Raw genomic sequence first — 11,028 nt, 5'->3', positions numbered from 1 at the left:
GAAAGCAGATCCATATCGGACCAGAATACATCAGGCTTCCCATTGGTCTTGGAATGTCTGGAATATCACGGAATTTTAAAGGGGAGCTATTATGCAAAAGGACTTTTAAAAGGAGAACCAAATCTCCTACCACAGCGATGCTGATGACACTCAGATCTGCTTAGCCTAATGACTACAGCCCCTTTGACACCCTCTGCCAACACATTGATGAAATGAACAATTGAATGTGCCAAAACTTTCTTCAGTTCACTAAATCAAATATTCTTCAGAATGAAATATGATGTGTTCTTCTGAAGAGTGTTCTTGCATCGTGATTATATTATATTGTCATTCTGGCATTATATAATGAGTGGCATAAAATGAACTTAAACTGACAATAATATAAGTTATCACAATATGTTTTTGTGCAATATATCATACAACAAACAATAGATATCATGACAGGCCTAATTGTCCCTTTAAATTTTACTGAAAATTCAGATTTGGACATTTGATTTGAGACTTCACGAAGCTCTGACACACATTTCACACATTTCTTCCACCAACAAAGTTCAGATATTTGCTAAATGAAGCTTCTAGCTCAGATCTCTGACAGCCGAACTCCCTGTGAGATGTAGAAAGCGCCGTCGAACTCAGAGATCTGCATTCCTAGCAGTTTAGTTTCCCAAAATGAATCAGACCTTGTGCCCAACATACAGTACCGGCTTTCTAAGAGCAAAAGTGTGCGCTGAACCGCTTAGAAACATGGAAAAAACACTCAACATCATGGAATGGGTGACTTTCATTTAGCAATACCAGCTATGTTTGTATTCATATATATATATATATATATATATATATATATATATATATATATATATATATATATATATATATATATATATAAACCACATTTCTTTATGGAGTTTTTTCTTTATGGATTATCATCTGCTGCTTGCATTGAATGCAGGCTAAAAACGTCCATGTTATCTATCAGATATGCACAAAGCACAATGTTTAAGTTCCAAATATATTAAGATGATGTTATTCACATATTTGTGCATCAGCTTAACACCAGTTAATCTGTGGACCGGGTACTGGGTCCGTCACATCATTGACTTTAAGATTTAAAGTGCTAGCATTGCACCAGACCCCCGTAAGTGGTGTCGTTTGAAAAGTGTAGAATCTATATTTTATGCACATATGCATCACTTTGGTTTTTATTCTACTGTACAAAAGTTATTTACACTTAAATACACAGTATTTTGGATACCAGAGCTGAGTATTTTACATTGGTTCATTGTCATATTTTTTCTATGGTTCATATATGGCACATGTACACGTTATAGCTCAAATGAAAGCTCTTGCCGGTGCTCATACAGTTCTAGCATTCTTTTTACTGAATTAAATTCACAAATCAAACAGTTGCCAAATGAATTGCTGTGTTTCCATGGCGCAGAAGTGAAAACAATACATTTATGATCAATAAGCAGCCCCAGATAGCACAGACAGCTGTCATCTCTTACCTTATGCTGTGCGCTTCAGGGCCATTCTCCTCTGTTTTTGAGCTGATGTGCATAAGTAATCCTTTTATATGTCTGACGTGCTCCAAACACAGTGAATTATGTTTGATGATCAAACAAAAGAATAGTGAAATATGAAAACACTGATCGCTCCCTGTGGCTTGTACAGCACCTCTCATCAGTTGAAATACAATAACTTTTGCATAGATTATGGTGGAGACATTTTTCTTTTTTCCTATGATTACAGACATGTGCAGGAACCACCAACATTAATTACAGCACGCTAGAGCACACACAACCTAAAAGGTACACTTTCACATTTGAGTTCAAAAAAAAAAAAAAAAAAAAAGCGCCTCTTTTTTAGGTGTTTAGTATAACACAGACAACATATATAGTTATTTTAAACACTTTCAATAGTGTTTTATGAACATTCAAAGGGTTTTCTTTAAAATGATACCAAATTTTTGCATTTACACCTCTGCATGTGGATTTGGGAAGCTTTTAAATTCGAGTAGGAAAAATCCAGGTGGAAATCCCAAAATAGCAGCAGAGTTTAACAGGTTTAAGATGCTGATATAACAGAACACAATGCAATGCTTTGGTTGATACATTAGGTTTTCTTGGCTGGCTAATCAATATATTTTCTTTAAAATTTAGATGAACCATAATATAAGCATACCTGAAGCAGCCAAAACACACACCATTCCTCTTCCAAAGGCCCTGGGGTTTCTTCGGACGCAACACACAGCGGATTGAGGTATAATGTAATTGGTTGTAAGCCAGAGTCAATAAAGGCCAGAGAAGTGGTCAGTTCATCTCCCCGTGGACTTAACTTTTACAGGCTCAGCGTTTGCATTCTCGTGTGTTTACGACGTTTGCCTTTATACCGAACACAAAACAACAATTCTGCTATCTTTTTCGCCTACAGAAGAAACATCTTACCTTTTGTACACAGAAATGCAACTGATGGCTTCAACAAAAGCAAATGCAAGCAATGAACAACCTCACTGCTCACAAACAAAGCCTGTGTTAAAACATTGAAAGTACATTTTTATTCGCAGTTGTACCATATCTGGGCAGTATAAACAATGCCTTGGCAACTATCAAGCTAACCACTTAGACCACCCTAGCAACCACCTAGCAATTGGGTGCTTTGAACATTGGGTTCATTTTTCAATAAATATTATTTTATAATCCGACACTGGGTTTGTTCATATTTAACACAACACTGGGTTATAATAACCCACCATTTGTTTTGAGTGTTTTAAAGAGCCTGAAAGGCCAATTGTGTAGACAAAAAGGCGGGTAAATGCATAGTTTTGCAGCAGATGCTCTTCCAGCAGCAACCCAGTACTGGAAAACACCCATACACACTCATTCACACACACACACACACGTATACACACTATGGTCCCTATAGCGCATGTGTTTGGACTGTGGGGGAAATTGGAGCACCCGGAGGAAACCCACACCAACACGGGGAGAACATGCAAACTCCACACAGAAATGACAACTGACCCAGCCGAGACACGATCCAGAGACCTTCTTGCTGTCAGGTGACAGTGCTAACCACCGTGCCACAGGGGTTTAGCAACCGAGGGGACGGGGGGGATACGTCCCCCTCACCTTTGAGACAGGCCATTTTGGAAACAGGTGATTATAGTTATATGAACGTAAAATTTTGGATGTCATTCAGCTAAAATGTCCTCTACTCCCTTGTATATATATATGAGTGTGTATGTATATGTATTTATGTATGTGTCATAATTCAGCCCCCCCAATTATTTTTTTCCCCCAATTTCTGTTTAACAGAGAGCAGAACGTTTAACACATTTCTAAACATAATTGTTTTAATAACTCATCTCTAATAACTGATTTATTTCATCTTTGCCATGATGACAGTTAATAATGTTAGACTAGATATTCTTCAAGACACTTCTATACAGCTTAAAGTGACATTTAAAGGCTTAACTGGGTTGACTAGGCAGGTTAGGGTAATTAGGCAAGTTATAATGATGGTTTGTTCTGTAGACTATCGAAAAAAACTAGCTTAAAGGGGCTAATAATATTGACCTTAAAATGGTTCATAAAAAATTTAAAACTGCTTTTATTCTACACTGTAAAAAATAAATCCATAAAATTTACGGTAAAAAAAACAGCAGCTGTGGTTGCCAGTACTTTACCGTTGAAAACACGGTACAATCCCTAAAAAATATTTTTTCATTTTTACGGTAAATTACCGTATTTTATTCATTTATAGAGGTTAATTGTCTGTATTTTGAATGATCAACATCTACACATCTTTTGTTACACAGTTAAACACGTTAGCACACCCACATGCACGTGGTGATGAGGATGTTACATAATGAGCTCATCACAATCACCTTTTCCCACAAGCAGAAAAGAGTAACAGCTTACAGAAGGTGCTCAGTGTCATTCACACAGCTACTGAACACCAGTATGGTAACAAGCATAAAATTAAAGTCATGAAATAAACATTGTTTATCAACATTAGATGTAACATAAATCTCTAATGTACATATCTGATGGGGAAACAACTAAAAAGATCCATATTAATGTCAACCAAATAAAAAGTGATGTGCCATGCAGGGAATTCTAAGAAAGTCAATTTACGGTTATTCGCCGTATATATTAAGGAAACATACCGTTAACAGGTTACGGATTTGTACTGTAGCATTTTTACTGTTTTTTTACTGTTGAAATCACGGCCATTTTTTACAGTGTAGCCAAAATAAAACAAATAAGACTTTCTCCAGGAGAAAAAATATTATCAGACATACTGTGAAAATTTCCTAAATCTGTTAAACATCATTTGGGAAATATTTAAAAAAAGAGAAAAAAAAACATTCAAAGGGGGGCAAATAATTCTGGCTTCAACTATATTTATATATATGAAGAGCACTACAGTTATACGTAAATAAATAGAATCAATAATTAATAAATAAAATAGTAAAAATAAACTTAATAAAAATATTACAAATATATTAAATTCACAATAACTTAAATGTATAGCCTATTTAAAAAAAATACACCGTTTTTTAAAGCTGTCTTGTCATTGTTGGTTTGTACTCTTCTTAATGGCAACTGGTTCCCTTTAAAGCACCACCGAAAAAAAAGTTTCTGATTCTGCTACAAGGATGGATATGAAACTTAATGAGTATATTCAAACAATTAATAATATATGCTTCGCTTTCCACTTGTCAAAGTTCAAAAAGGCAAAAAAAAAAAAAAAAAAAACACGTTTATAAAAGATAAAATTAAAGTTTGACAGCACTTTATCATTTATAAGTTAAATTAGCTACCTTCCTCAGAGTCATTTAGTACGGCGCGTGTGTTTTCCAGCGCGGGTTCTGCCTTGTTCTGTGACGTGCGTGTCTGTCTGTGTGTGCGCGCGTGTGGATCCGAGCAGTTCAGATGCTGGAGCTCATCAGAGATCGTTCAGCAGCACACACAGCTCCTCCGCTTCACAAGGTAAGAACACTGCATCTCTTCTGCATTTACACACACTTCACTGCGATTATAGTGTATATTTTAATATCCAGTACTGTAGACACGGACAGAACACCTGTAGAAGTGAAGTGTACAGTTGTGCATGCTCATAGCGATCGTCTGGATGATCTTTGCATTCATAAACGCTTCTAAAGTGTTTCACGGTGTTAGCATGTGATTTTAGAAACCACGGAAACTTTTCATGGACTTACGCTGGTTGTGTTAGGTTGGTTTAATGAAGCACGAGTGACCGCGCGATATTATTAACACAACAATTATACTTGATGGCGTAAATATAATATGGTGAAATGTGACATTCAATGTGACACAGAATGTGATGGTCAAACCAAATGATTAAATATACAGTTTGAAAATGCTGGGTTGCTGGGTCAATAATTGAAAAATCCAACAGTTAGGTAGAAAAAAAAGTTTAATTATATATTTATATATACATTTTTATGAATTAAATATATTAATAAAAAAATAATTAATTTCATTACTGACAAACAAATGTTCTGTTGAAAAAAATGTCTTTTAAGTTTAATTAGAAAAATTAACCCAACATTTTCCATGTTTGACCCAACTTTGGGTTAATACAACCTATCATGTATATTATATATTTATTTAAGTATATAGTGCATCCTGAAAGTATTGATAGCGCTTCACTTCTTCCACATTCGTTTATGTTAGAGCCTTATTCTAAAAATGTATTAAACTTATTGATTTCCTCAACATTCTACACACAATCCCCCATAATGACAATGAGAAAAAAGAGTTTTTGAAACTGTTGCAAATTTATTAAAAATAAAAAAGCTGTAAATCACATGTACATCAGTATGCACAGGCTTTGCTCAATACTTTGTTGATGCACCTTTGCCAGTAATTACAGCCTCAAGGCTTGTTGAATATGATGCCTCAAGCTTGGCACTCCTGTCTTTGGGAATTTTTGCCCGTTCCTCTTTGCAGTACCTCTCAAGCTCTATCAGATCATATGGGAAGCAGCAGTGTACAGCCATTTTCAGATTTCTCCAGAGATTATTAATAGGATTTAGGTCTGGGCTCTGGCTGGGCCACTCAAGGACATTCACTGAGTCATTGTGAAGCCACTCCATTGATATGTTGGCGATGTGCTTTGGGTCATTGTCCTGCTGGAAGATGAAGCGTCGCCCCAGTCTGAGGTCAAGAGCATTCTGAAGCAGGTCTTCATTCAGGATGTCTCTGTACATTGCTGCATTCATCTTTCCCTCTATCCTGACTAGTCTTCCAGTTCCTGCTGCTGAAACACATCCCCACAGCATGATGCCAACACCACCATGCTTCACTGTAGGGATGCTATTAGCCTGGTGATGAGCGCTGCCTGCTGTTCTCCAAACGTAACGCCTGGCGTTCACTCCAAACAGTTCAGTTTGAGTCTCATCAGAGCAGAGAGTTTAGTTTCTGATGCTCTGAGAGTCCTTCAGATGCCTTTTGGCAAATTCCAGGCGGGGAGTGTCTTCCGTCTGGCCACTCTACCATACAGGCCTGATTGGTGGATTGCTGCACAGATGGTTGTCCTTCTGTAAGGTTCTCCTCTCTCCTCAGAAGAGCGCTGGAGCTCAGACAGAGTGATCATCGGGTTATTGATCACCTCCCATACTAAGGCCTTTCTCCCTCGATCACTCAGCTTAGATGGCCGGCCAGCTCTAGGAAGAGTCCTGGTGGTTAAACATCTTCCCCTTACGGATGATGGAGGCCGCTGTGCTCACTGGAACTTTCAGAGCAGCAGAAGTTTTTCTGTAAGCTTCCCCAGCCTGGAGACAATCCTGTCTCAGAGGTCTACAGACAATTCCTTTCACGATTGGTTTGTGCTTTGACATGCACTGTCAACCCTGGGACCTTAGACAGGTGTACGCCTTTTCAGATCATGTCCAATCAGCTGAATTGAGCACAGGTGAACTCCAGTGAAGCTGCTGAAACATCAGCATGATGTTTGCAGCATACGCACCATATATATAGTTTATAGTGATGGGTCGTTCATGAACGATTCGTTTATTTTGAACGAATCTTCAGTATGACTCGGGAACTACGAGTCCTCTCAGGGAGTGATTCGTTCATCCGAGCGTGCGCACATTTGTGCAGGTGGTATCGTTCATGTCAAGTCTTCATCACATTTCGAGTCGTTCATCGCGGAAAGGCAGAAGCCAATCATACGCGTTTAGAGCCAGAAAAACAATTGAACCGTTCATCTCTCGAGTCCTCGGGTTTGATTCATTCTGTCATGTAAATAACGAACGACTCAAGACTTGAAAGGTGAACTAATTATCATGGCTCCTACCGGCTTAGACTGTGTACATTGGTTAAGATTATATGTGACTGTCAGTGTAATGGGAACGAACCACTCACATTAGAAGATATGAAGAGGTGAGCTGAGCAAAGAGACAACAACACCTGTGTAACCGTACTCTCTTTTGCTCTGCGTTGTGTAGTGAATGACGAGAGGACACCAGTCTGCACAGAGAATGTTATTATGACAGATCGGCAGCTTCAGCTCATTACATTAAATGTACACTCCTTAGCTCAAGGTAAAGGTGGAAAAAGGGAAAAGGCGAATGAAAGATGAAGGAAACGAGCGAGAGGTGCCGCGGAAGCACGCGAAGACAGGAAAGGGAAAGAAAACTAGTTCTCACAATTACAAAAATCAGCATGTGAACAGTGACAATCCACATATTACATTGTCAAAAATAAAAATCATAAATGCATACCTGCACAGAGAATGTTATTATGACAGATCGGCAGCTTCAGCTCATTACATTAAATGTACACTGTCAACAAAAATAACATTCTACAATATAACAAACTGTTTTTACATCAGTAAATATAACAAATGATTAAAATGAAACTGAAATATGCATTTGTGTGTGTGTTAATTATGGCCAGAGCCAAGTTCAATTTGGAACAGGTAGAGCATACCTCCTTAGCTCAAGGTAAAGGTGGAAAAGACCGCTCAAGCAATAGTGCAACAGGTATGGCTGCTTGGACTATACCACCTTGACGTTAACCCAAGGGGGGGAGAAGAGGTGAAACCACTGTCACTTTACAGACTCTTTTTACATGTATATTGTGAACACAAAATAATTTTATATGAACAGTAAGTAAACAGGAGGAAAATATAGTGAAATCAACATATCCAAAATAATCCTGTTACACCTGCATAGACAAAAGAGCAGGTGAACATTGAATTATTATTTTCTCCTTCTTATAGTATTCCATTGATGACTTATTTGTCATCTGATCAACCTTTTGGGCTTATTGTAGATGTGTTTGGAAGCAATTCAAAACATTTTAATAACATTTTGGAAAATTGAACCAAATGAACGAAATGACTCGAAAAAAGATTCGTTCATCTTGATGAACGAGACTCAAAGATCTGAGTCAGTAAAATGATCCGAACTTCCCATCACTAATAGTTTATTCGTTTGTTATTTTTCCATTTTTGACAAATGTGTTGTCTTTATATGGCATTATTATTTAATCACTGTAAACAAAATCTTTACTAATTTAATTGTAAAAAAGAATCGTCTATATTTGACCCAACGTTGGGCTATGACAACCCTGCAGTTTTAAGTGAACCATTATATAAGCCAATTTGTTATGTGCCTAAAATGTATAATCAATAATTTCAAGGAAAACACTTACTGATTTTTACTTGAAGCTTAAACATTTTATTATCGCCACAGCTTTAGTAGGAGTCAATCATTTTGTTTACACTTACACGAAATTGCCTTTCAGAAATGAATTAGCATTGTTTACAGATGAACAATATTGTTTTTAACCATTACGATTTGGCAATCGAGGTTTAATTTTCTTAAACTGCATTCATGGCGGTTTCAATCTCTCCCTCAAATCAACTGGGTTTAATCTTCATGGCTTCCTGAAAGCTGTTTAGCGGTTTTCCAGCAGTGGAGACCATTGGTGAAGACTGCCATTAGCATCAACACAAACAACTTCCCCTTGTTATTTCTCAATGAATTATGAGACATCCTGGCTCCAAAGAGACCAACAAGTGTAGCCCACATTCTGCAGAGTGAAAAGCTCGCTTGTTGAGTCCATGCTACGACAGAACGTCGAAATACTGAGACGCCACTTCAAAACAGGCAGAAACAGCTGCTTAAACAAATACTGGGGGCTGTGAGGGTGTACAAGGATAAATTAATAATGCGTGGCTTTATTTGACGCATGAATGAAGCACTCTGTTGAATGTCTGGCTGAGTTTGCCATCTATTGGTTTGGAGCAAGATGTTACAACATACCTTCAAGATCCAGCTTTATTGAGAGAAAGCTGAAAATAGGATTACTTTAAAAGGATAGTTCACCCAAAAATTATAACTAGCCAATGATTTACTCACCCTCATGGCATCCTAAAGCTGTCAGAGTTGGCTCTTAATAGCTCTACATTGGCAACAGGCAGGTGTTTCTCTTGAACACTTCAAAAATAAAGCACGAATAAATGCCTTAAATGGATCCAGAGAGCGAATGGAGGGGTTGTGTAGTGAATCAATGCATTTTTTGCAAGCCAGAAATCCATATTTATACTTTATCAATAGTTTTGTGCAATATAATGTATATAGTCAAGCTCAAGTTATTCAAACCCCTGACAAATTCTGACCGCTGCTTTTTGTTCACATGTAAATAAAATCTCTGATGTCTAAGTGATGCCACTTTTACATCATCTTATTATCTTTTGCGTGTCATTTCTGATCAAAAACCAGAGTTTTCCAGGGGTATGATTAAATTCTGAATTGACTGTATATGTGTAACACATGTGCTGTTTAACCCTCTTCACTTTAATGTGTAATATAACTGAAAATGGTCACACAGTAAATGACTATTTTTTAAATTAAATCGAGTAGTGGCTTGGATTCGGAAATGCATTTCCATATTTCATGACTAAACAAGCAGATAAAACAAGCAGATCAAACTGCAGTGAAGAGCGGTAAATGCATGTATGCTTATGTCCTATATCAGGGGTCACCAATCTCGTTCCTGGAGGGCCGGTGCCCTGCGTGGTTTAGCTCCAACTTGCCTCAACACACCTGCCTGGGTGTTTCAAGTATACCTGGTAAGACCTTGATTAGCTTGATCAGGTGTGTTTGATTAGGGTTGGAGCTAAAATCTGCAGTAAACCGGACCTCCAGGAACAAGTTTGGTGACCCCTGTCCTATATCATAAGGTGCGTTCGACTTCATGCAGCGCTGCGCAGATCGATTGAAATAAGTCTTAAAGTGGTGCATGCTGGTTAGAAATCTTGTCCGGATTGATGCTGCGCCGACGTCACGTGACTGTCACATGTGGCATCAAAGTACCGCGACAGCGCTCCGAGATCAGACGGCAAACTCAGACCGTGCAGCTTCTGAAGAGCGACTGCAGGAGCTCTGATGACGACACCAATATTACACGATTGGCTGAGTTCACCACATGACAACAAACACGTGTATTTCGGGTTTATTATTGGACAAATTCCGATTCAAAAGTTTCAAAACAAACAATTCACTTTCACACCCTCTATTCTGTACACATCTTACTTATTAAAAGACTACCAATATTTGACTGCAGTAATCATCTTTTGTTAAATAATCTGGTTATAAAGGTAAGCTTGTTTGCACAGGTTTATTTTTAATTTCTTTATACAGACTATTTACTGCATTCATCTCCATGAACGATTTAAATGATATATTTTATTGTATATTTTAGTGAATAACCTAAATATGAACTCAAATAAGTCTTACAGACTTAAAATAAAATAATCATCATCATTGATCCTGCCACCCTAAAGCTCTCTTAACAAATTAAGTTAAAGAACTATTTTATTAAATAATTATAAAATGGTTTTATTATTATAATAAAAATATATTTATTATTTCCTGTCTAGCAGTTTAAAGGCTACCTGCTCTTTCTGGGAAACTTTTACATCGCTCACTTATTTTACCTTTTGTTCTTTTCAACACAATCTTTTTGGATTAAAATGCTTTTTTTAAAA

The 11,028-nt window shown here is 37.4% G+C and overlaps 1 protein-coding gene across 1 annotated transcript in view; it reads left to right on the top strand.

Annotated features, from left to right (window-relative positions):
* Positions 1-4,935: 4,935 nt before the first annotated feature.
* hapln1b (hyaluronan and proteoglycan link protein 1b) overlaps positions 4,936-11,028 on the top strand; it is a 61,703-nt gene continuing 55,610 nt past the window's right edge. Inside the window, exon 1 of the mRNA XM_087271451.1 lies at positions 4,936-4,994. The gene's annotated coding sequence lies outside the window, so the exon portion shown is untranslated. The remainder of the gene's footprint in view (positions 4,995-11,028) is intronic.

This window comes from Danio rerio, chromosome 10 (genome assembly GCF_052040795.2).
Source record: "Danio rerio strain M-AB ecotype USA chromosome 10, GRCz13ab, whole genome shotgun sequence".
Taxonomy (NCBI): Eukaryota; Metazoa; Chordata; class Actinopteri; order Cypriniformes; family Danionidae; genus Danio; species Danio rerio.
The sequence above is the reverse complement of the archived record's forward strand: the minus strand, read 5'-3'. Positions and strand labels throughout refer to the sequence as shown.